At 36.6% G+C, this 26,627-nt stretch overlaps 1 long non-coding RNA gene across 1 annotated transcript in view; it reads left to right on the forward strand.

Annotated features, from left to right (window-relative positions):
* Positions 1 to 19,554, forward strand: part of LOC141276397 (uncharacterized) — a 116,423-nt gene extending 96,869 nt beyond the window's left edge. The window contains exon 3 of the long non-coding RNA XR_012325895.1: positions 19,512 to 19,554. This is a non-coding gene — a long non-coding RNA (uncharacterized lncRNA). The remainder of the gene's footprint in view (positions 1 to 19,511) is intronic.
* Positions 19,555 to 26,627: the final 7,073 nt, after the last annotated feature.

Raw genomic sequence — 26,627 nt, forward strand, 5'->3', positions numbered from 1 at the left:
ATTTAAAAAGTCAACAAAATGTTGGGGGCATCCTCTTATTCAGAACTAACATTTTATTTCAGGACTTCAAAACAGTCTCCAAATACAGTTGGAAATGCTTTCAACTGTATTTGTTAAAGAGAGCCAATGAAGTTGTTGAATGTGAGAGAACTGAAGAAAACTGAATTCCAACAAAATCACAAAAATCATTTAATCACTCAGTTTGACAGTGTAAATGCTGAAATTAGAGAACAATTTCATAGAATCACTTCATTGCTAAAAGAAAGGACAAGGGGTGCTCTTTGAGCAGCATCATGCAGAATATGGGCGGAGTAGCCAACATCTTCCATAGAATCATGCTTTGCTTCAAGTTTAAATAAATCTTGTTTTCACTTTTACACAGACATTTACCAAAACTTGTACTTTTATCCTACCAAAAGCAGTACAATTTTCCTCATTACCTCCTGACTTAAAAAGAGAGTCTCTGAAAAATTTTGGTATTGTTTCTGAAGTCTCAGCTGAAAGGAATTTTATTCCCCATAGTCTTGTAAAGAAGCCTTTTTCATGAGAATATTGCACAAGCAAACAAAGTTTTCTCTGCATTGTGATTATTTGCACCACAGCTATTTTGAAAAGTAAAGCATTTAGATCCTTGATAATCTCTGTAATAGTAAATGTAACAATTTATTATTACTATCATTGCAGTAAATTTAATTCTGGAACTTAAAAATTGCTTGCAATTTTACAATCAGAAAATACTTCTGGTAGATGTACATTCAAAAGACATTTGAGCTGAAAGACTGATGTTGCTATACAATGTGGAAGGCCATTACAACTTCTACTGCAATTATTTTTTCTTCATCTGAATTTCACTCAAAATTTTTGTTATTTTATCACTATTTTGGTACCAGTTGAGGAAATCATACCTATCTTATATCAATATGTTGGTTTACATATGACTGTCTACCATTTTTAATATTGAATGAATACTTGCATTCTGCTTTAAGAGCTCAAAAAAACAACCTTTTTCCTTATTTAGTAATGTCCACTGTTCAGAAAATTCATCACAAAATTCACACCTGTGTGTGGACATTTGGGGGTTTACATTTTTAAAAAATAGATACTAGAAACCACCACGAGAATTGAAAAGTTTGTAATTCAAGTCCAAATTTACAAGTCCAAACTCCTAAGTAATCATAAACAGGGGTTCAGCTGTTGAAAAGTTTGTGAACTTACAAACACTATATCAAACTATATGATGCAAAAATGTGAACTTTCAGTTTACCTGCAAATGAGTGAGCACTTGTAATGCATTGTCTCTGTGAACAAACCAGAGATAACGGTATGTAAGGTTTTGGGAAGTCTGGGTTTCAGAAATTGGCAGACTTTCAGAAGAGGGAGTCTTCAGGGAATACAGAACTTCCAGCTGTGGTAGCGTGGTCACTGAAATAAGGCTGGTGTTGTCTGGTTGCCTTTCTGTGTCGGAACACAGAAAGTGACTGAGGCACTTGCTGATTGGCCACTGTTTAACATGAGATTGTCACTGATTGGCTGACTTTCAAGACTGGCGTTTTATCATTGCTTGACTGACTTTCACAAGTCACAGTTACTTGAGTAAGGCTGTTGTTGATTGGCTGATTTTCAAAACATGCATACTAATCTCAAGTTATCCCAAATAATGGTTACTTTTTCAAAACTTGGAACTTTCTCTAAAGAACGATCTTTTCTGAATATGAAAAATAAGTACTTTTGATTCTCAGTTCTCTCTTTTGGCCTTCTTCCAGCCAAACCTGCAGGAAAGACCATAAGGTAGTGTCCAGTTTTTATTTGTGGAGGAATAGCTTTCAGTTAGGTTGCCATTTAACTGATTCAGGCTGCCAATTAGTGTGATAGAAAAATAGCTCTAACTCTGGAATTTTTGTTATTTATTGAAAAAAGCTGAGTATAGGACATTTAGGGTATCTTAACAGAGTTATTTTTGGAACAGGGTAAAATGATAAGATACAGAGCACATTCTTTATATAGAGGACACCTAACAACTCTAGCCCTCATCCTTAATCATCGCTCTTTGTTATTAACTTTGTTCTCTATTTCATTAAGAAAATAAAGGAAGTTGAAAGAGAACTTCCAGAATCTCAGCCTACCACATATACCCACTTAAATTCGTTCCCATTTACCCTGACTTTTCTTCAGCTAATAGTATAGATAAATTCTTTGTGCAGCTAATAAAGGCAAACAATTCCACTTAATAGATCTCATCATCTCTTACATCAGCAAAGACATAATTCAATTAATTCTCTTCTTTTGCTCAAATTTGTATCTATAGCCAAGTGCTCCTCCCAGGACTCCAGACCTTTATATCCAGCTGCCTACTGAACATGCCCACTTGGTTGCATAATAAGCATTGCAGTCTTTTAGTGACCACAACCGAGATCCTAACCCTAACCCTAGCCCTAACCCTAACCCTAACCCTAATCCCCCAACACCTGTACCACTAAACCTACCCCTCAGTATTCCTTTTCTCTGTCAAAGATGATGTCATCATTCCCATTGCTCAGACCAAAGTCTGTACATTCACACTGGCAGAAAATACAATTTTTCTACCTTTGAAATATTGATATATCCAGAATCTAACCACTTCTTATCACTTCCATGGTAAACCCTGATCCAAGCCAAATCCAGGTTATTGCTGCAGCCTGTTTATTGGTCTAGCTGCTTCTCTCTTTGTCTTCCTTCAGTTTTTTCTTAAAACAAAAGCCAGAGTGATTCTACTAAAACAAGGTCAGAACATGACGTGGCTGTTCTCATACCTTTTAATTACCCACCACCCCACTGAAAGAAAAAGCCAAAGACATTACTTTGACCAGCAAGGCTGTACAGCATCTGCCTCTTGTTAATTCTCCTATTACTTCCCCTTCTGCTCACTCAGCTCTAGCCACACTGCCCTCCTTGCTAGTGTTTGCTTGTCAAACACTAGGCACAGTCCATTTCAGAATTGCTATTCCTTTTGCCTAGTCTCAGGGCTCCTTTCCTCACTGAGTGCAGATCTCTATTCAGATATTACCATCTCACCTGATTATGTCATCAGGATAAAGATTGCAACATCCCAATGCTCCATATTCCCTTTTCCTTTTTCTCTATAGCACTTGTCATCATCTAACTATATATTTGGTTGTTTATTGTCTGCTTTGCCCGACTAGAATGTAAACTCAATGAAGGCAGAGGTTCTTGTCTGTTTCCTTTATTTTTATATTCCTGGTCCTTAGAATTTTACTTGAGTATTTAATGAATGTTTATTATTACTGTGTTTATTTTTGTTGTTGTTGTTGCTGTCATTGTTATGAAGTACTGTAATCTCATAACAAAATCTATTTCATATCCTGCTAGCATAGCTTTGCCCTTTCTCCAAGTGGATCGCCTGACAATAGATATTTGATTTAACTTAAGGAGTACTCTTTGAATATCTATTATCTGCTTAGTATTGACCTACTTCTTTGATGGGAAGATAAATAATATGAATACTATATATTGCTCTCAAAGAGCTTAAATATTTTTTTAGGAAGCTAGACTATGCATGTAAAGAAATTTTTTAAATGCCTGAATGATAAAATAAATATTCAATCATTCTTTCAGATATACAACATATTTTTCTGGGCAGTTACTGTCACTCACAGCCTAATCTAGATGTCATGCATATAAATAAACAGGGAGGAGACTGACCCATATGAGGTCATACTCTAATTAAATGCGCTAAATCCACTGAACAGAAAAGAGTGGTCAGCACTAATGAGAGAGAGATACTAAAGATGAAATTCAAGAAGTAGGTGGCACAGGACATTTTGTCTGGACAATATAGACAACCTTCATAAAAACTGAAAATTCAATGTCAGTTCATGACCCAGAAAATACCTCCCATCCCGTCCACTCTCTTAAATCCTGATTCAAGGTTCTGTCTATTCATGCTCTGGGTATAAGTTGTTCCTACACATAAATCTGTCTACAGCGGATCTTGTGGTAAATGATATTACTCTTAAATAAAGTTTGAGCCACGTTCAAATCTACTTTGGTAATGGACTATAGATGTGGGCTAATAAGGTACTTTGATTATCTTCCCATTTATTTTGGCTCTGGAAATGTGTACAGTGAGGATTTTTCTGTACCTACAAGGCCAGGTTACACAGCTTGTGTTGTTCTCTGACATAGGCTGCAAAACTGGTCTGCTTTGGTCTCTGCATGGAAATGGAGGGCTGTTAATCCTTCGGCGTTGCCCCATCTAACTGCTCCAATGCACTTAGTTTGCCCTGTTTCCTAGCAACTGGTTCAATCTAATTTGTTTTCCTGTAGCACCCCTTCTGCATCAGGCTTTCTTGTGCCTCTTCCTCTTGTTAAATGGATTTATCAGTGTCTAATAGCCTTTGCACCATATGTCTATCAAACAAGCTTTCCCCCAGAAGAGCAGGGTCCTGGGTAATTCCATGTACCTTCAGTGGAGCAGTTTTTAATTTGGGGCCTGAACATTAATTTCAGAGAGCTCTCTGGTCATGTACATTATTAATATTATTTTATTTTGTAGTATAAAAAAACTTCCATGGTGAGAAACCACTTTTCTCTCCAAGGGCTCCTTATTAAAAACTGCATAGATAATTTTTACTTACCTAAATGCAGTTTGTGACTCATCCAAATTATGTAAACTTGCTCTCGTGTGAGCAAATTATATATTTGTTTATTGTTCCCATTACTGTTTCTTTCCCTATCTTATAATGACTGTTAGGGAGGAAGAACTTTAAATACTTTAATGAGCAATTGATAATGCACATCCTGGGTGTAGGATGTTACAGCTTTTATAGAGGGATGATCGAGAAGTGGCAACTTACTTTGCCTCTGATCAGTTTATACATGCCTAATTCAAACAATATACTAATACATATAAATGCTAATATTATGAGTTACTGTTTGTATTACATGATAGTTTTTGTATGTGTTATATAGTAGGCCTGCACTGGTAAGACTTACTCCATGAAGTATTCTCTTTGGGAGACATCTTCCCAAGAGAATGAAGAGCAAGGTGATATAAAGCATGTCTACATAGGCTCTCCAAGACACTCTACTCCTTACTAGCAGAGTGAAAAAGGAAATGGAAAGAAGCCAGTGTTAGTCTTAGGGAAAATCAATCTTCATGGAAGCCTGTAATGGTAACATGTTAGGCCACACTGACTGTAAGTATAATTGTTGCTATTAAGTAGATTAAAAATAGACTGGATGGGGGCTTCCCTGGTGGCGCACTGGTTGAGAGTCCGCCTGCCGATGCAGGGGACACCGGTTCGTGCCCCGGCCTGGGAAGATCCCACATGCCGCGGAGCGGCTAGGCCCGTGAGCCATGGCCGCTGAGCCTGCGCGTCCGGAGCCTGTGCTCCGCAACGGGAGAGGCCACAGCAGTGAGAGGCCCGCGTACCGCAAAAAAAAAAAAAAAATAGACTGGATGGAGAAATAAAAATAGCAGTCTTGGGCTTCCCTGGTGGCGCAGTGGTTGAGAGTCCGCCTGCCGATGCAGGGGACATGGGTTCGTGCCCCGGTCCGGGAAGATCCCACATGCCGCAGAGCGGCTAGGCCCGTGAGCCATGACTGCTGAGCCTGCACGTCCGGAGCCTGTGCTCCGCAACGGGAGAGGCCACAACAGTGAGAGGTCCGCGTACCGCAAAAAAAAAGAAAAAAAAAAGCAGTCTTGTGGGGTGAATGAAATGCATTTAGACTGTAAAGGTAAGACTGGAAGGCTCCCTCTACAACAGTGTTTCTCAGTTTGAAAAGGACATCAAATCCACGTGAAGAACTTTATCAAAACACACTTGGCCAAAGACCTACCCATGGAGGATTTCTTCTCACCCAAAGTAGGATTTCAGAGGCACATCACAAAAAAAGAGTAATCAAAAGGTTTTGCAAAACTAAAGACATATGTATCCAGTACCCAAAATAATGTTATTCTGTAATTAGAAGTAGGCATTCAATGTAATGCATAATTAAAGGACACTCATTAAATAGGTAAGTAGTTAGAGGTGACTAATATAAATACTGATTACTTACTCTGTAAATTAGGTTGCTTTCAGATATGAAAAATGAGTTATTTTATTATTTTTTAAAGTACTATACTGGCATCATGTAGAAAGTTGTCTTCTCCCCCCTCGTCTTCTACCAGCATTGTTCAGTATCAGTGTCTTCAGTGCTCAGGAATTATTCATAGGGGTTCTAACTGAAGGAGTTCTTGCCATCTTTCAGAAAGCCATTTGAATTTCCAGTTCTTACTTCAAAAATTTCACTGACAACTCAAGTCCATAGATGTCTGTCATTATGATTTTATAAAATAAATATTGCTCCTACTCATACCTGGTTGCAGGTATTTGGAAAGCTGGGATCGTATCTAACACACAGAGATATGTATTTTGTTCTGCCTATGCACTTTTCCCCATACCAGGCAGCTAAATTTGCACATAGAAGATACTCAAATGCCTTTCAAATGAATGAATAAATGAGTGGGTGAATTAAAAAGCTTCTATGATGTTTGTAGAAGTCTGGCCAAGAACGAGTTTGATGCTGAATTTATTAACAGTTTGAGATTTCTTAAATAGAGTTGGAAAGCCCTATCTTATATACACACTGAGGGTTGTCTTGCCTGTGTGACAAGCCCTTGGCTACTAACATGTCTTACCTCTATACCATCCACTGGCCTCTACTATCCCTCACCTCTACTGTCTCACATCATCCTCTTCTGCTTTTGGGGGAAATTTAGTTCCTTTGTGTACAGGGACACAACTTCTTATTCTTTTATGAAAGAAAGAAGGAAGGAAGGAAGGGAGGGAGGGAGGGAGGGAGGAAGGAAGGAAGTGAAGAAGGAAGGGAGAGAGGAAGGGAGGGGGGAGGGCGGGAGGAATGGAGGGAGGGAGGGAAGGAAAGAAAGAAAAAGAAAAGCCTATTGCCTCCCCACCCCACCTCCACATTTGGCTACATTGTGCCCTCTCTCCCTCCTATGTTTCTTTTGCTTTGATATGACAACTGGCAGGCTTTCTGTTATATGATAAAATGCAAATTTGGAGCAACTAGAATATTGCTACCATTTCGGAAAAGTAAATGCAAAACTTTCTGAAATGTATCAATATTTTGGCTTATAAATAGAGTTTTCTTAACTTAAAAAGTCCCAGATTTCTCCTCATAAAAGATTCAGACCACCAATATTTCAGATCTCAAAATATAATCTAGAAGTATCCTAGTCTGTCTGGTCTGCTGCAATTCACTTAATCCACTTGACTTCATTCTGATTTGTGCAGATCAGGCCAGTTAACCATATTTCATTCTTGGAATTTCTGTCTGATTAATCTGTTTTAGTTTGGCTGTAGGCAACCCAAAACAATATGCCTAGCTCTCTGCCTCAGGAACTTTACCAGCATTTACACCCTAGATTCAATTACTAGAGTTTAGCTGGAGCGACAACACGAAATTGAAGATCAACCAGCTTCTCACGGAGCACTGATGTTATTATCCGAGGTCTGCCATCCTTGTGAATAGTGGAATAGTGAATAGTCCTTTTCAAAGGGTGTATATTGAACCTCAGGTCCGATATGTGAACTCCATCCTTTTAAAATGTATTTCAGTCTGGCTAACTTGTGGTAAGAGAGTGATTTAATTCAGTTTTCATTTAACAACTTCTCCTTTTTCACTTAAAAAAATACTCTATCATCAATTTTAAATATAACGGTTTTATACGTATTAAGTGATGGTTACTAGGGTTTTCCTGTGGCATTTAAAATATTTAAGTGTGTGATATAATTCCCTGAACTATTTTATAGAGTTTAAGTCAATTCATACTTTTGAAAATGAGGAAAAATGAAAGAAGAAGAAAAACTTCCTTCCAATGGACAGAGCTGATTTCCTTTTTTTGATAAATGGAAATTCATTATCAGTGCAGCAAACATAACATGAATCTAGTTTACATCAATCTAGTGTTAATTAATCAAGCTAAACTTTGTAAACTGTAATTAAAATAGCAAAAATGCTGAAAGACTCCTGAATTGCATTTCACATGGACAAGCTAAATATCATTGTGGAAAAAAACAATGGCAATTTCCTGTGAATGTTAATCATTTGGTCCATGTGCTTCATTCTTCTAGTAATTGAATATAATGATTACAGTAGATTTGAGACTGTACTACATTAAGGAAAGGAAAGATCATGTTTAAAATTAGGTATGTTGATCAAATACTCTCTGTAAAATAAACTAATAAGCAATAGTACACTGAAAGTAATGAAACCATTTGAACAAAGTCAAGATGATTTTGCTCCATATAACAGGCAAAATCAAACAACAGGGTTGCTTCCCAGTGAGCTTTCTTTTCTCCTTCTCAGGATCTACAGATTTATCCTAAACTTGACTTAGGATGCATTATCAGACGGAGATCCTGAGATAAAGACTTGTGGAAGTCATTTATATACTAAGAAGTGCTTCCAGGGGAGACCAGGGATAGGAAGACTGGGCCAGGGAAAGGGAGAAGCCAAGCAATTGTGGGATCCTAGGCAGATGTCCCACAGTCGGCTCAGTTCCATCTGTCTGGACCAAGTGGCTCCAGTAGCTGAAGAGCAGTCCATCAATAAAAATCATAGAAACTGGCTGTTAAAAGCCCATGGGTGGGGCTGGGGTGTTAGGTACAGAAATGGCAGCAGTGGGCATTGTCTTCTATAGTGTTTCTTGTATGACTTGCATGATTTTTGGTGCTTCTTATCACATGTACAAAGCTATAAGATTCTTGAGGTCAGGGTTCATGTTTAATCTGCCTTTACATCTTCTTAAGTAACTTGCAAATGGTGTGCTCTCATGAAGTACATTCTGCATTGCAAAAAATGTGAAAAATAATTCTGCTTTACCCTGCTCACAATTTTTCTGGAATCCTACCTGCATTTTGGTGCAGGTATTTTGAGTGAAATATTACTTTTTTTTTATACTTGTATTTTAATTTCACCTGTTACTGTACTGCCTTGGAATAAATCTTAAATATTTGTATACATTTGATCTTGTCTGATTTATGAAAGTTAGAGGATTCTGTATTCCAATGTAGAATTTTATTTCTGTGAAGAACTGTATTATGAAAGTTACTCAACTTCCAGCAGCATATTCATGCAGAAATCTAAGAAGCACAGAACAGCAAAGGGCATTCCAATGACTAATAACTTTAACACTGTTCTTGAATCCCACTCTTGGGCACAATGCTAGATTTTTTGGAAAGGGCTGGTTGACTCTGGAAACTGCAGAACAACCAGAAGTAAAATGATGCCACCTGTTGGTTGTGCACTTAATTCCAGTAACAGGGTGGATAACTGGAGAGTATTTTCATCATTACTTCAACTAAACTGTAAGTTATCTAAGAACAAATGCTCTTCTCTTATATCTTTAGAATTTTCCCAGTAACTAATACGATATTCTGTTCAATGGGTGGGCACCATGCATTTTATCTGGGTAAGACTGTGATTATAATGCTAAGTCATTGAGAAATTTCTGTGACCACTTTGCCCTGTGTGTTCTTTGTTGGTATGAACAGATGCATAAAAGAAGTTCACAGTAAACCGAATAATCTTTTCTACTTTGCCACATGCTTCTCTGAGCCTTGACAGATGTAAGGTTACATATAAAATATAGGAAAGCTGGGGATTTCTACTCACCTGTGTACAAGTTTGGAAGCATTTCTCCAAACATCTAAAATTTTAATTTATTACATACACACACACATACACACTGTATGTAACATGTGTATAAACCTATCACACAAATTATAAAGACAAAAATTGCAATTTAGGGAAGCTACTTCCATGCTTCTTTCCAATACTATCACACTGCCTCATTCCCAAAGTAATCATTGCCTTGTATCGTCTACTTATCACTCACATGCTTTTTAAATATTGAGTTTACCTAACTTTATCGATTTAGCTGTAAGCAACACATAGTTAAGCTTTCATTGATTTTGAGTTTTATAAATATGGTATCACACTGAAGTTAGTCTTCTAAGATTACTTTTATTTATGCATTTACTTATGTGTTCATTTCTTTATTATATTCAAGAAAGCATCTAAATTTCAAGCATACTTTGCCATGTGGAGGTGTTTCTTTTACTTTCATTGCTATGTACTATGCTAATAAGTTACTGATTGTTTCTATTTTTTTTCTTTTTTTGATATAAATGAACATTGTTGAACATGTTTCCTGGTACACATATGAAAGCCATTCTCTAAGTTATATAACTTAACATTAAATATATAATATATATTTATTATTTATATAATATATTTTAATATATAGCTGAACATTAAATATAATTAGACTAAAACATTAAATATATATTAACATCAAATATAACCGTTTCATATGTTTATTCATCATTCAGTTTGCTCTTATGTTTGAAAGCTATTCGTATACTTTAGTTTCTTTAGGTAACTCTTCTTTTCTTATTGATTTTGGGTGTTTTTTAAAATATCTTCTTGATTCTAATCTTTTGTCAGTTGTCTTTTCAGAGTATTTGGCACTCCCTTAACTGTTTTAATTGCTAAAGAGTAATTCTCAATTTTAAGGTAGCAAAATTATTAAACTTTTTCCACATTAAGCATTTAAAAAATCTTATATAAGAGATATTTTTTATTTCACTAAGCATAATACCCCCCTGGGCCATCCATGTTGTCACAGTGGCAAGCTTTATTCTTTTTTATGGTTAAGTAATATTCCATTGTATATGTGTGTGTGTGTATACACTTCTTCTTTATCCATTCATCTGTTGATGGACACTTAGGTTGCTTCCACATTTTGATTATTGTACATAATGCTGCTATAAACATGAGGCTGCATCTATCTTCTCAAATTAGTGTTTTCATTTTCTTCAGATATATACCCAAGAGTGGAATTGCTAGATCATATGGCAGTTCTATTTTTAATTTTTTGAGGAACCTCTATAGTTTTTTCCATAGTGGCTGCACCAATTTACCTCCCCACCAAGAGTGCACTATGGTTCCCTTTTCTCCACATCCTCACCAACACTTATTATTTCTTGTCTTTTTGTTGATAACCATTCTGACAGGTGTGAGGTGATATCTCACAGTGGGCAGAGAAAGACAAATACTGTATGTTTTCACTTATGTGTGGAATATAAAAAACAAACAAACAAACATAACAAAACAGACTCACAGATATGGAGAACTAACTAGTGAAGAGTATTGGGGGAAGTGGTGAAGGGGATTAAGAGGTACAAACCACCAGTTATAAAATAGGTAATCACAGGGATGTAATGTACAGCACAGGGAATATAGTCAATAATTCTATTATAACTTTTTATGGTGTGTGTAACATAAAAATATTGAAGCACTATGTTGTACACTTGAAATTATTATTACATTGTAAGTCAACTATACTTCCATAAAAAATTTTTAAAGAAATATTTTTTATTCCAGAAGTCATTAGAATATTTTCTTTTATAATTTTTAATACTATGCCTCTCACAGGTATTTGATCCATCCAAAATCACATTTATAAAATGTTGCAAGTTTGGGTATAATATTTTATTAAATGGATAACTAATTTTTTCTAAGACCATTTAGTTCTTTATTTCCTCAATTATCTTCAATGCCATGTTAATTGTATATACATTTTTATGCACATTGGGGATTCTTTCTGGGCTTTCTTTTCTGTTAAATCCGTTAATATATTTCCATCTGAATGTCATATCTTCTTTTCTACAACTTTAAGATAAATTCTTATATATGTAGAGCAAATCTCCCTCTCTTCTTTCTCAGACATGGCCATTTGCAGATTAGCACACCTCCAAATAAATTATAAAATCATTTCTACATGAACCTCAAAATCCTGTTGCAATTTCAAATGGTGAAATTAGAATTCAATTAGGAGAAACTGAATACTTCTATGATATTGAATCTTCTCATTTATAAGCATGGTATAACTTTCCATTTTTGTTGCTGTTTATAATGATACCATTTTTTTTCAAAGAAGGTTGTATTTTCCAAAAATGACCACTTGATTTTCCTACAGTGTTATACTCTTCCTTTGACACTCCCTCCATCGTGATTGGCATTTATGTGCCTTGTCTTTGAAACAGAGAGGACTGCCTTAAGCCATGAAGTTTGGTGGAATGACACTAAATAACATCTGACGTTTTTATAAAAATGCAATTCTTCTCTGTCTTGTGTTCTTTGGATACTCACTCTTGAAGCCCAGCCACCATTTCATGAGGAAGTCCAGGCAGCCCACAGAAAGGGCCACGTGTAGAGGAAATTAGAATGTCAGTACATAGCCTAGGGTGAGCACTGAGCACCAAATGGTCATCTTGAAAGTGGATCCTCCATATCTCAATGAAGCTGATTCAACAGATGCCAGATGGAGAAAAGACAAGCTCTCCCCAGAAAACTCTGCCAAAATTATAGACTTACAAAAAAAAATACTATTGTTGTTTTAAGCCACTAAATTTTAGGGCGGTTTGTTATGCAGCCTAAATATCTGATTTGTTTACGTGCTGTAACTGTGGTTGATAGTGTACAGAAATGCAAATAACTTTCATGGATTAATTGAATATCTGTCCACTTTTCCAAACTTCCTTCTTCTAATATTTTGTTTTTATAGATTTGCGGGGAGGTTCTACATAGACAATTCTTCCTTCTTCAAATAAGAAGTTATTTTTGTTCCTTCCAATAAAACACAATGTAGATGAAAAGTAGTGAAAAGCTCATCTTTATCTTCCTTATTCTGGATTTAGAGAGGAAGCTTCTAAAATTTTACTTTCAAAATTAGTAATAGGAAGGTTACACCAGCAAGATGGTGGGATAGTAAACCCCAGACCCTCCTTCCAATGGAGACACCAGCTCAACAGCCATACATGAACCAGTTCACTTAGTGATAAATCCGGAAACCAGTGGAGAGGCTCCTGCACTCAAGGCAAGTGTGAAACCAGCCATATCGAAACTGGTAGGAAATGTCATGCCACCCACTTGCTATAGTTCCTCCTCTAGGCTCAGCATGGTGCAATGGGGAGAAAACTCCCAACTCCTGTTTCTCCCTGAGAAGGAAAAGAAAATATTGAAACACAAGTCCAATGTTCAAACGTTTAAGGGGTCTGCCTGAGGGACTTGTTTTGGTTTTTCTTGAATCTAAGTGCTAACCGGAAATGGCGTTAGGTTGGGGTTACTGACTACAAAGGCAACAATTTGAACTAACACACACGCTCCATAGTTCCTCTCCCCAGCTCAGTACAGAGTGAGTGGGAGAAAACCCCCCAAAAAGAAAAGTGGAGCACCTGACCAACATTCTAGCTTTTCAGGGGGGCTACCTGAGGAACTGGTTTCTGTCTTGCCTGACTTCGTGCACTGATAGTACCCAAGATACTCTGGAAGTCTGGATGCTGTTGAGAACGAAAGAGAGCTGGGTGGCCTGTAGCAGCTTCAGAGAACCTGCAGAACTTCATGTAGACACAAGAGGGAGCAGGAGATTACGAGCTCCTGAAAAAGGAAACCTGCAAACCCCTCTACATGGGCATTTACAGGCACTAGTCCAGAGAAGATGCATCAACAGGAAAGATTTAGGAGGCTGGCAGAATCTCTAACTGTGCTGATTAGTCAAGGTCTTTCTCTGTACAAAGTGAGTCCATAAAAACTGGTAGAGGTGGCTATTCTTTCAAATGTGCAGATCCCAAAACAAAGTGACAAAGCACACGAAGAGACAAGGAAACATGGCCTAATTAAAGGAATAAAATAAATATTTAGAAACTGACCTTGAAGAAATGAAAGTATATGAATTATCTGATAATTCAAAGAATTCAAAATAACGATCATAAAGGTACTCGACAAGCTCAGGAAAATGATGCATGAACAAAATTGCAATATCAACAAAGAGGAAAAAATATAAAAAAGAAGGAAGCATTCTTGAACTATGTATAATTTGCAAGTTTCGTTCTTGAGTAGAGTAAATACTCAATTTGGTAGTCTACCACACAATTCAACATTGTAATACAAGATTTTCTCAAAGATGTAATAATTCACTCTAAACCCTTTTAAAATTAAATGATAATGTGTCCTATGATTGTTTGAGAGTCTTTTTTTTTATTATTTGTCCACTTGAAATTAATTAGATCCCTTTTATAAATAACTTTTCTGGGAGCATGTTTGTGCTAAAATATATTTGGAGTAATATATTCTATTGTAAGATAGCTTATCATAAGTATAGTCGCACAAAGAGTACCAATAGATCAAGGATTTGATATATATTTGCCACATTGTTTTTCTAAAAGCCTTATATCAATGTAGATTCCTGTCAGTAGTATTGAGACTGTTTATCTCATAATACTCTGAAGAAGTTTGTGTGTTTAGCTTTATTTACTGCTTTGCTTTATACATCTGATACACCATTGATAGCAGTTAAGAACCTATGATACAGGAGGCTTTATAGAGACACATGCATATATAAAGGCGATACATTGGGATAATATATTAGGTTGTGGTTGAAATTTAAGTATGTGACTTGGGAATTGAGTAAAAGCCCGGGAGATGTAAATCAGCATTAGTGCATTTTTTCTGGAGAGAAGTTGCATCAAAATCGAGGCAGAACATCTCCCTGAAGGAGACTCCAGGTTTGTGGCTGAGAAATAAGAACAGGGGAAATGATAGAGATTGAGCAATTTGAAAGCAAAGAAATTGTAGAAATTCCCACAGTGAAACAATCAGCCTATGCAATGGCATTTAGACGATCTTATTTACAAAGCAGAAATAGAGACACAGACATAGAGAACCAAACCTGTGGATACCAAGGGGGGAGGGGGGATGGGATGAATTGGGAGATTGGGATTGACATATATACACTATTGATACTATGCATAAAATAGATAACTAATGAGAACCTACTGTGTAGCTCTGGGAACTCTACTCAATGCTCTGTGGTGACCTAAATGGGAAGGAAATCCCAAAAAGAGGGGATATATGTATACATATAGCTGATTCACTGTACAGTAGAATCTAACACAATATTGTAAGGCAACTATACTCCAATAAAAATTTAAAAAATAAATAAATAAAGACCCTAACCCTGGGAGAGGGCAAGGAATCTCTTGAGTTGGTAAATGAAATATTCTTGAAGATTCTAATTACACAACTATTGATGAATAGAAACTTCATTTCTCTCTCTCTTTTATTTTTTTATATTTTATTTTATTTTATTTTAGCTGTGCCTGGTGGCATGCAGGATCTTAGCTCCCCGACCAGGGATCGAACCTGTGCCCCCTGCATTGGGAGCACGAAGTCTTAACTACTGGACCACCAGGGAAGTCCCAGAAACTTCATTTTAAAAATTCAACTGGATCTTTTAATCCAGCAGGTATCCAAATGTAAATGACCTTTCTTCACCCCATCCCCCCAGCAAAACAAAGAACAACCCACAAGCCACAATTTGGTTACTTACCATAAGGTAGACTTTAAAAATGTTTATGAAACCAAATTAAAATTTTTAATAAAACCTGTCAATCGTGTGTGCCTATGTACAAAATCAAAATGCTAAGTTAGCAGAAAAGAGAAACAGTTTCTAGTGTACCTTAGAAAAACTAACTTGTATAAAAGCATTGGTTTATATTGTCATAAAGCTGGAACTCATAGAGTTGTTTAGAAACTCCAAGAAACCAAATAAAATTTCAAACAGAAGTTGATTTCTGATAGTTGTATGTATTAAGTACTTAGAACATAGAACACATTTTCTACTATAAGTAGTACTATTAGTCATGGTTAATAAACCAGGGTAGTCCACAAAAAACATTTAATTTCCAAAAGAAGAAAACTATTATACTGGATATTTTAACAGTCTTGTTAATATAATCAAGTTAACTTCTTTCTTTTTTCTTCTTACCCCTATCTCATAAGAGATTGTGCAGATAATCTTTGATCAAAGGAAAAGATTTTCTCTTGAGAGCTACTCTTCTCTTTTTAGAAGATTTGTTGATCAACAGAAACAGACTCACAGACAGAAAACAATCTTATGGTTACCAAAGGAGAAAGGGAGGGGTGGGAGGGGTAAATTAGGAGTATGGGATTAACAGATACAAACTATTACACATAAAATAGGTAAACAACAAGGATTTACTTTCTAACACTGGGAACAATATTTAATACCTTATAATAACCTATAATGGAAAATAACCTGAAAAAAATATATATATAACTGAATCACTTTGCTATACACCTAAAACTATTGCATAACATGATATTGTAAATCACCCACACTTCAATTAAAAAATAAAAGTAAATTTTAAAAATTATGGCCTCTTTTGTGGCTTTGAACAGATCTATTCATCTGCTACCAGAGAGATGGGCAGAAAAAAAATCTACTTGGACTTAAGGTGTTACATTCATATTTTTGCAAATGTGTTTTATGAGTTAGTTCTAAATCCTGAGGCTTGGCAGGCTTGGCCTGGACCACAGTGAATGCCAACATACCTAGTAATAATGTCTGTTTGATGGATGGAAAGGAAGATCACTGAATAGAAACAGTGAAGAAAGCATCATCACAAGTTGGCTTACAGATCAACATAGCTGAGAAATAAACAGAAGCCTTCATTTGCCTTCATCACTGTGGCTAAATTGCAGTTATTCGTAATCCAATAACTTTTAGTTATTTTCTCCAGATTACAAACAGGGTGTGTGTATTTGTAAGGAAAGCTGTGTCTAAACTGGAGTGAAATATTTGAATGAAGATTTGTCTGTATAGATATTTTATGGCTATAAGGAGAATTGGGGGAACAATTAAGTGTAGTAATAGTAGTATTTTTGCTATTTTTTCCTGTTATTACTAAAGTACCACTAGAACATTTTGGATCATATTTTATTGTTAAGCATGCTGATTTATTTTCTGATTATTAACATCTTACTGAAAAAGTCAGGGACAGAATGACCTCATAAAACATTCCTATGGTATATTTTGTAGTGAATAATGATATAAATTGTTCCACAATTGACACAAATATATTTTCACATTAGTCTGACAAATCTTACAGCTTCTGTTAGTTGGCTTTTGAATGATCACAATCATTAAATACAAAAATTGAATTATTCCCCAAAGATCTCTAACTAAAAACATTTTCTATGATTCTAAATGGAGCAACAAAGGTGAACTGGGAGCACCGTTAGAATGAGAATTGTAAGGAACTAAAAGTCCTAGGTCAGCCTACTCTGTACCCTGGTTTTCTGAATTCCACTTTATTATTCAGCAAGAGTGAATCTGGCATTTTTTGATCTGACATAAATGCCTGAGGCATGAATCTGTGAGCAAATGAGGGTCATTTAACTGTTCTTGGTATGTGTTCATTTAGGGAAGTTATAATTTGACATTTTGCTTAGATGGCTTACGTGCGTATCTTCCTCTGTCAACCACTAAATACAAAAGCCTTTGGGTTGGTTTTAAGGCAAGAGGCACTAGCTTTAGAACAGATAGTGAACTGGAAGGAACATAGAGTTTCAAGTTAGGTTGGAAAACACTTACTAGCTGTGTGACTTTGGGTAGTTATTTAAACGATTTGAAACTCAATGTCCTATCCACTTGTGAAGGTTAAGGAGGCAAAATACATACAATTCCTGTGGTATCATCAACTTGGTACCTCTTTTCTTTCTGTCCTGGTCTACACTTTATGTCATACAGTGTGCACTTCAGTCCTTTAGAAAATTTTGCTTGCTGATGATTTTATTCTTCAGTGTTCCCTGAAAATCCACCCATAATTCCTCAAGTTCTAGTTAGTCAAATTGTCACTTCTTTTATCCTCTTCCTAAAATAGGCAAAATTTAATAATTTTATATACTTGTGCTTCTTTAGTATGTTCTTGCTTTTATGGAAATAAGAGGCATTTGCCCTGGAAGGTGATTCTTGTTGGAGGGTTTCTGCATCAAGGAGGAGAGTCAAGGCATTTTGTTGTTGTTAGTTTCTATTTAGCATCCTCAAATAAATAACTATTTGAAGCCCACACTGTCATCTGCAGATTGTTGGTAGGTAGAAGCCACATTGTGCTCCCTTTCTTCCTTCCCAAGAGAAGTATCTTAATTATGGTTCTGGAAAGATAGAGTGCCTTATTTAATTGAAAACAAGTGTGTATTGAGCACCTATAATGTGTTAGTAGTTACTTTGCTGAACTTGAAGTACACAAAAGTAAAGATTCTTTACTCTCCAAGGTGGATTTCATTATTAGACCTGCTACATAGCAGTTATGATGCAATGTAATGAAATGGCTGCAATCTGGCAGGTATGTGTTGAAGTCTGCTTAAGCGAGGGTTCACATAAAGGGTAAAATTTAAGCTCATAATGAAGTTAGAGTTTGCCTTTCAAAGGCTGGGTCGGGGTAGGTGAAATAATTGTATGTTAGTCAGAGGAGAGAAATGATACATATGAAAGTAAGGAGCTAGAAATGAGCCTGACATTTCCCGGGAATGACAATTAGTTCAGCCTCAGCAGAGCCTAGGATGTGTGTGGGAGAAGGGTAGAAGATTGGATTCGACAGATAGGCAGCAGCTGCCTCATGATGGGGAGTCTATGAAACTTTCATAGCAGAAAATTTACTTCATCAGATTTGATTTTAGAAATAGCACTCTGGAGGCAGTGCATGTGGAGGATGAATTCTAAGGAGTCAAATCTGAAGTTAGAGCGTCCATTTTCTGAGCTATTGCAATAGTCTCCAAGCAAAAGATAACAAAGGATGGTAGAAGGTATAAAGAGAAGGGCCCTCATGTGGGTGGTGCTTGTCCATACTCATTAAGATCATGTACTTGAGAAGCACATTTCTTCAGTAATACCCTTAACCTTCTTAAGTTTCCGTTTCCTCATGTGTAAAATGAAGATTATACTACTTATCCTACAGAGTTGTGGGGAAGAAAATGAACAAGATAGTGTATGTAAAGAACTTGATAAGTAACTAGAAAAAAATGCATTTTCAATAATTGGTATTTAAGTTGTAGTATAGAATGTATTGCATTGTGCTTGAATAGAGGATGAGGAAGAAGAAATTGCCAAGATGTCTACCACTTCCTTATAGAAAAGCAGAATTTGAGGGGGGATAGCTTCAATTTGGGGCATGTTTAGTTGGAATTGCCTGTGGGACAGTCAGGTGGAGATGTCCCATAGACATCTGGATTTGTGGGTGTGTGGAATGCATAAAACTGATCTGAAGGTTCTTTCTTGAAGAATATTTATTCCTTTATTCCTCATCTCTCATAGAGAGAAATGGGCTTCCATTTTTATGAGGGAAGAGTATTAGAAGGGTTCATCCAGATCTCTATTTACTCATTCCTCCAAGTCAATGGAATAGAGGAATGGGAACCCAGTATAGCTCAGGCCATCCTTTCTCCTATCGTTATCTTCTTATTCTTTATTCTCTCTCTCTCTCTCCCTGTCTCTCTGTTTGTCTCTCTTTCCTCTCTGCCTACTCTCTTTATGACTTTGGTCCATGTGTACTAGACTCATCACTGCTTCTTTTTTTTTTTAGGTTGTTCACTAGGGCAGATCTTCTGCACATTGGTGATGCCTGGGATCTCTGCCTGTTCCATCTGGAAATGGGTGAGTCCATTCAGTTTAAGGTGACAAAAAGTAGACAGCTCAATCTGAACTCAGGACCAAGGTGCTTCAGTATTCCAAATTTACCAGCAACACCACTGAAAGTTTGTTCCTTAATGAACTCCTGGAGGGATTTCATTTTTTCTTCCTCCTACATCTCAAGGGGAAAACTTGTGATTTAACATTTAAAATCCCTAAAGAGGTAGGGATGTTGACATCATCATTGTAAAGCTGAGGCTAGAAGCTGTGTGAATGAAATTGCTCACAGGGGATTTTAGGAACTGAGGAGAGAAGAGGCAGAAATAAGAACATTCGTCTTTGGGAGGTCAGCAGAGCCTCAAAAGTGAGGAGGAGTGCCAGGGAAATATGGCAGCCAAGAACGAGAACCAGTCCTCTGGCATCACAACTAGTTTATTCCAAATACTGGTTAAAAACAAAATCAAAACAAAGATAGAAAACCAAAAATAATGGCATGTCATGACAAGGAAGAGTCTACTTTTACAATACATAATTCCTCATTTTCCCAACATACATTCAAAGATAAAGTTCCAGACAGAGAGGGGGTCAAATATTGTAAGAGATTGGTAGCACTGGGTTTGGAATGGAGAAAAAGGGCTATCAGAGCATGAAATCCCTTCAAGAACAGGTCTACCACAGCTAGCACTGTAGACCCTGTTTGCCTGGTTCAAAGGTGTGGGCATCCAGATACCCACAAAGACAGTATTACATTTGCCATAATGTCAGGTACTAAGTTGGCACTCACTGTTTCACTGGACAAATATGACAAAAACAGATAATCATGGAAATATAAGTTATATAAAATATAATTATATAGGACAGACTTTGAGAAAAAAACAGCAAGAAAATAGCAGTGACAGTGACAAAAATGGGTTGATTTTAGAGCTGGTATAAAGGAATAGGTTATGAAATGCTGTCAAATTACTTTTAAATTATATGTAAATAAAATTTCTCAACACACTGTTTGGTTAGAGCCAGATTGCTGGAGACACTGAACCAGACAGCCAGATATGCCTAGACACAAGTTGATGTGGAAGCATCTCTTTGAAAGACAAATCTCATCCACTTTTTAGGGAATAAATAAATTTTCAGGTGCTTTATTGAGAGACAGATACTAGGAAGAATAGTGGAAAACAAAGCTACCAGTTTAATAGTGATATCTCTGAGAAGTAGAAAGAAGACAGTACTCCCATATATGGATTTCTTCTTTCCATATAGAGTCATCATTTATCAATGCCTAGGCCACATCTGTGTGTGTGTGTGTGTGTGTGTGTGTGTGTGTGTGTGTGTGTGTGTGTGTGAGTGTGTGCCTCCCGGGACATTCAGAAGAGTTCTATATATTTAACTTGCTTTCTCCTCATGTATATGGAAGGCATAAAACTCACTGAATATTAGAAATACAATAGTCACTCAAAATCAACTATTATTGAAAAGAGTATTATCATTTTACAACCTATTCAAGCCACTAAACTAAGTGAATTACATAATCATTCAAATTGATTTAAACCAATCCTTTGAACGAGAAGATATTTCCCACAGTGCAACTGTGGAAACTGAGATCCAATAGTTAACTAACTTGCTGAAGGTTTTACAGGTTATAAAAAGCAGAGCAACTGCTTCATCTGACTTCAGAGCCATGCTCTTAAACTTTCTTACTTTATATCTCTTGCAAATTCTTACTTAGTTAACAATATTAACAATGTGACAAAGTGAAAAATAGTGGATAATTTAACCACACAAAAATAGAAGGGTGTGGATTAAGACAGGTGGGTAACCAGAAAAAGAGCTCCTGCCTGCAGCTTTAATAGCCTCAGAGTTGCAGGGGTTTCCTCCCCACAAAATCTTAAGCACACACTCACACTTAAACCTAGCTGATGCAGACCAAACAGATTAAGAAACTTCACAGGAGATCTATAGGAGGCAGCAAGGAAGAAACAATAAAGATAAGTGCAATGAATGAATTTATATCAACTGAAGAAGAGGCAGGATTCCATGGGTTGGTCCACCTCGTGTTTAAAAACCTGCATTTAGGATTATTACCATCAGAGAATAAGATCATAGCTCACTAAGAGTTTTCCCTCACTGAGATAGACTGTTAGAATTTTGGAGCTAGGATGCAGGATCTAGATGAAGGATGTTAGAAAGCATGTGCTTGTTAAGGATATGAGGGACTGCTATAAATAGTGAATGTCCAACCTCTTCATGTTGATAGCTGGGTGCCACAAATGGCAAACCAAATGAAGTAGCTGAGGCTACTGTGTTCCCAAAGGAATCAGAAGCTAAAAAAGAACCTCTTGGCAAAAGAGACATTATTTTTTCTCCGGGGATTTATTAAGCATGATGGAGTCAGTCAGCAACTTCTCAGGCTTTTCATTTGAGGAGGAGGTAATGAATTTTAATTAGTGAGGAAGACCGCTTTCCACTAAGAAGAAAGCAAAGAAAACAGGAACATCAGCGCTCATGGAGGATATGTTAAAACACAGAATACTCCTTATTAACGCTGAATTAATGGGCAAATCTTCACCCTCTGTTCTTCTGAAACAGGAAAACAAAAACTGAAGAAAATGGCTACAGATTGTGAGAAAAGAAAGAATGGTGCTGCTAAGGTTGATAAACAGGTTATTCTATACCACAAGGTTTTTAAGACACTGATCATCACTCAGTAGTAGTTGATGGCAGCACATTTTCAACATTTGCCCTGCCCTACCGGACATTTCAACGGTCCTCTTTGTACTAGAGAATTAATAGGATGAGCCTGTATGAGAGGAGTTTCTTCCCCCCAAACTTCCAAGTATTTTAATTAGGCCCACATGTCCTTGCATTGGCCATCTGGGAAGATTTGGAAAGAGTAGAAGACAGAAAGTAAGATATGGCTTGATTCATTGTGAGCTAAGTTTTTCATTTCCTGCTGATTTAGACTCTGTGTACAAGTGTCCAAGCACATGTGTATGTGAAAATATAGGGGAGGAGTATTCATTATGGTATTGTTGGTTTTGATTTGGCTTTTGAAGGATCTTTCAAGGATAATCAGATACCCTCTTTCATCGTTGTTCAGATATGTTGATGATGGTCCCTGTGATAGTTCTTCTTAAGAATCCTAGACCCCCCCAAGCAAATGCTGCCTTTCTAATGGGGCTTTCATCCAGTGAGCAGATGGCGCCCATAAATTCTTTGAAGTCTGCTGGCCCAAAGTTACAACCAAGTATATGCAACTTTGCTTCAGCACAGTGATATAAATTCACATGCAAATGCAGTGTTTAAATTATGAGTGTAATTGGTTTACAGAGATACAGTTTGAGCAGATCAGAAGGTTTCTTGTGCATTTGTGGCCTCCACTATGAAAATCTGGCCACTCTAAGTGAGAGCCCTGAATACTCCCAGTTAGACCCATAAAGGAAGACAGATATTCACTTTCTATTCAGGGCAACCTGACAAAATACAACATGCCCTCTGGCATGCTATGCGATGACATGTCATTGCTATTAACCTGCTTTAATCCCCTGACTACAAAAAAGTTCTCTCCTGACCAGAAAAGTTAAGCTCAGAGTGCCTTGAGAATCTGGAGGATACAGATGACTTTTATTTCCACCTTTTTCTACCTACAAACTTAAGTGTGCACTGTCTGGAGAGAAAAGATTTGTAAGTTTATCTCATATGGTACAGGGACCTTCTGTTGCATTCTCTCTACTAGATTTTGTTATCAGTGAGGCTGGAGGTGGTAATAAACTTGTTTTGGTTTCATGCCTGTCTGATAATTCTTCAAGATCTCTAATCTCTAAGGCCCTGTTTGGTTAAGGAATAGAACCTGCTCTTAGTATAGATAAATGATGCACAATTCGGATACGGCAAGTTGGTGTGCATGAGCTAATATTAGCTTGTTAGTAGAGTTTGATGAGATGGTGATTTAGTGTTCCATGAAAATACACAGTTACAAAGCTCCTCTTATACACTTATGTATATAATGGAATTCTTCTGAATTTCTGTGAATTATCAGTGCTTCCCTGACTTCTGTCAGCTACTAGTTTTTCTTTAGAATGATAATGTATGATTAGTTTATCATTGTTTCTTTTGGCATTTTGAGAAAGACTATTCTTGGCTGGGCATACCTAGCTGTCCCCTGCATTGCAAAGATTTTTGCATCCCTACCCTCCTTGCCACTGAATGCTAACCATGCTTCCCAGACACACTAAAGCCCCCAAATCATTCCCAACTGTTGTCTAAATGGGTATTATTGTCCCTGATTGAAAAATTACTCTACAAATTAATATCAATAAAGTTTGTGGTGCATTATTTACTTAACTCCACAGGTGAACTTTGGCCCCTCATTTCTCAATAAAATATATTTGTTATTAAACAATATATTGTGAAAATATGAATCAATATTTTATAAAAATTAAGATATTAAATAGTCTTCCAATTGTGCTTATATGGAAAATATCATTGATGTTATGTGCCTGTGACTGTGTACTACTAAGATAATGTGAAATATTATTAGGCAGTGCTGTGGACTGAATTACATAACCCAAAAGATATTCTGAAGTTCTACCCCCCAATACCCTGACCTTTGAAAATAGGTCTTTGTAGGTGTAACCAAGTTAAGATGAGGCCATTAGGGTGGGCCCTAATCCAATGTGACTGATGTCCTTATAAGAACAGGAGAAGACAGAGAGACACAATGAGATAATGCCATGTCATGACAGAGACAGAGATTGGAGTGAATGCCAAGAATTTCAGGCAACTACCAGAAGCTAGGGGAAGGCAAGGAAGGATCCTTCTCTGAAGCCTTAGAGGGAGCATAGCACTGCCAACTCCTTGATTCCAGAATTCTGGCCTCCAGACCTGTAGGGGAATAAATTTCTGTTCTTTTTAAACCATCCAGTTTATATGGTTAATTTATCACGGCAGACCTAGGAAACTAATACAGATAGGTTACCTAACTTTTCTATATAACTAATTCTGCATCTGTTAAATGGGACAAGTAGAATAGTTCTGAGCAATAATAAGTTAATATTCACAAAGCACTGGAATGAATATATAATATACAGCTGCCACATAATTAGAGCTGTATGTGTTAGCTCAATACACTTTAGGTAGATGAATTATCACTAAACCATAATTTTTCTTTCTAGAATAATTTCTTAATCCAGGAGTTGGCAAACTATGGCTCATGGACCAAGTCCAGACTGCCACCTGCTTGTATAAATAAAGTGGGGTGTTCTCTTTTGGAATGGAGCCATTTTTGTTTAAATATTGTATATGGCTGTTTTGCGCTATAACAGTATATTTGCGTAATTGCCACAAAGGCTGCGTGACCCACAAAATCTAAAATAGTTTTTCTCTGGGCCCTTAAGAAAAAGTCTGCCAACTTCTATTATAGACTACAAAATCTGTTATATATGCAGTTATTTTTGTTCGATTTTTAAATAATTCAATGAATTATATGTTGCTAGTCATGTTTCCTGCAACTTACTTCATTTGTTCCTTATAATTTGAGCTCTATTCTAACTGGAGGTGGGAATGAATAGGGTAGATGAAACATTGGGTCACTCATCCCACATAACTTCATAATAATTAAAAGTTTAAAGCCATTGATGGAGACCTTGAGTAAAACTAATGAAAAAAATGAGGACTCAAATAATACGTTTTTATTGTCTCTACATTTACTAGTGGGACTTTATGTAATAATAACTCATGAGGGTTTAGTGAGCTTTAGAAACCACATTTTCCTACTGAGAATCATTTTTTCTCAAAAGATATTTTTCAAGCTATTGATTCCCATATCTAATACTGCAGACGGAATTAAAGCAGTAAAGTAAAAGTAATGACCCCAAACTCAAGGGTAAATTTATAAAGCGAAAAGTACCAGCTCTTAAAACAAAAGCATGGATGGTATAATCACTAGGTGAGGAGATTTATCTGGGCTATCTTCTCAGTGTTTGATATGCGTGTTCTGAGTGAGGAAGCAAGGTCCTTTTCCTCAAAAAGCTAAGAGTCTACCCCTCTGTGGTCTTCAAGGAGTTGCTAATCTTCATATTGCTGACATGAATGAGGTTTAGGCTCTCACCACAGATTTCTTTCTAACCCTAAAGAAAGTGAAAGTTTTACGTTGAGGAAGGCCTGTTTCTAGACACTCATAGAATTTGTTCCCTATTTCACAATCCATGTATGAAAGGCAGGGCAATTATAAATAGTGACTTTCTACTACACATTCAACACTAGGTGAGGCTAATTATTTTTGTAATAACCAGTTTGGCTTCTTGAAAGGATCTGTTCATAGTATAAAGTACAGAACATTTCACTAATTAGTGTGTTTAAGAGCTCAACTAGTTCTCGGTCATCTCAGGTCAGGATAACTGTGAACTCTGAATTACTTGGAGATGACTTGGAGTTTCTACTTATTCACATATGACCTGCAGGAATCTGAGGCCCAATAAAATCTCAAAGCCTTCTGAAAAATTATTCAAATTCTTTGTAAGGCATGACAAACCAGACCTGGCTAGTTATGTGCCTTGTTTGTAAATGGATTTGCAGCAGTCAGTTGAGACAATTTTAACACATTGCCCAAAGGGTTTTATCCGAATTGGGTTCACTTCAAGATTATTTATTCAGCAAACACTTACTAAAGACTTATTAATTAGTAGACATTGTGCTAACTTACCTTCTAGTGAAGGGAAAGAGACAATAAACAAAATAAATAATTTAAAGAGCTATTTTAGAAGGTGTTAAGTACTATGGAAATAAAAGTGGGATAGATGATCTGATTGCTAAGGTGGGGTGGAGAACTGGCATTTTAAATAGGATAATCAGGGAAGACTTCACTGTGAAAGTAACTGTTAAAGAGTTGAAGAACAGTTAGTCAAACATCATTTGAGGGCATCTGTGTGCCCACAGCTCCCAAAGACAAATGTTGGCTCTGTCTTTAGTTCAAATGAATGATTGATAAAAGCCGTTGCTCTTTTTTCCATGTAATGGAAAATCTTATATAGGATTCTCCATCAAAATAAGCTTTGATAGGGATTTGTCATGGAAT

The sequence above is a fragment of the Tursiops truncatus genome, chromosome 14 (assembly GCF_011762595.2).
Source record: "Tursiops truncatus isolate mTurTru1 chromosome 14, mTurTru1.mat.Y, whole genome shotgun sequence".
NCBI classification, from domain to species: Eukaryota; Metazoa; Chordata; class Mammalia; order Artiodactyla; family Delphinidae; genus Tursiops; species Tursiops truncatus.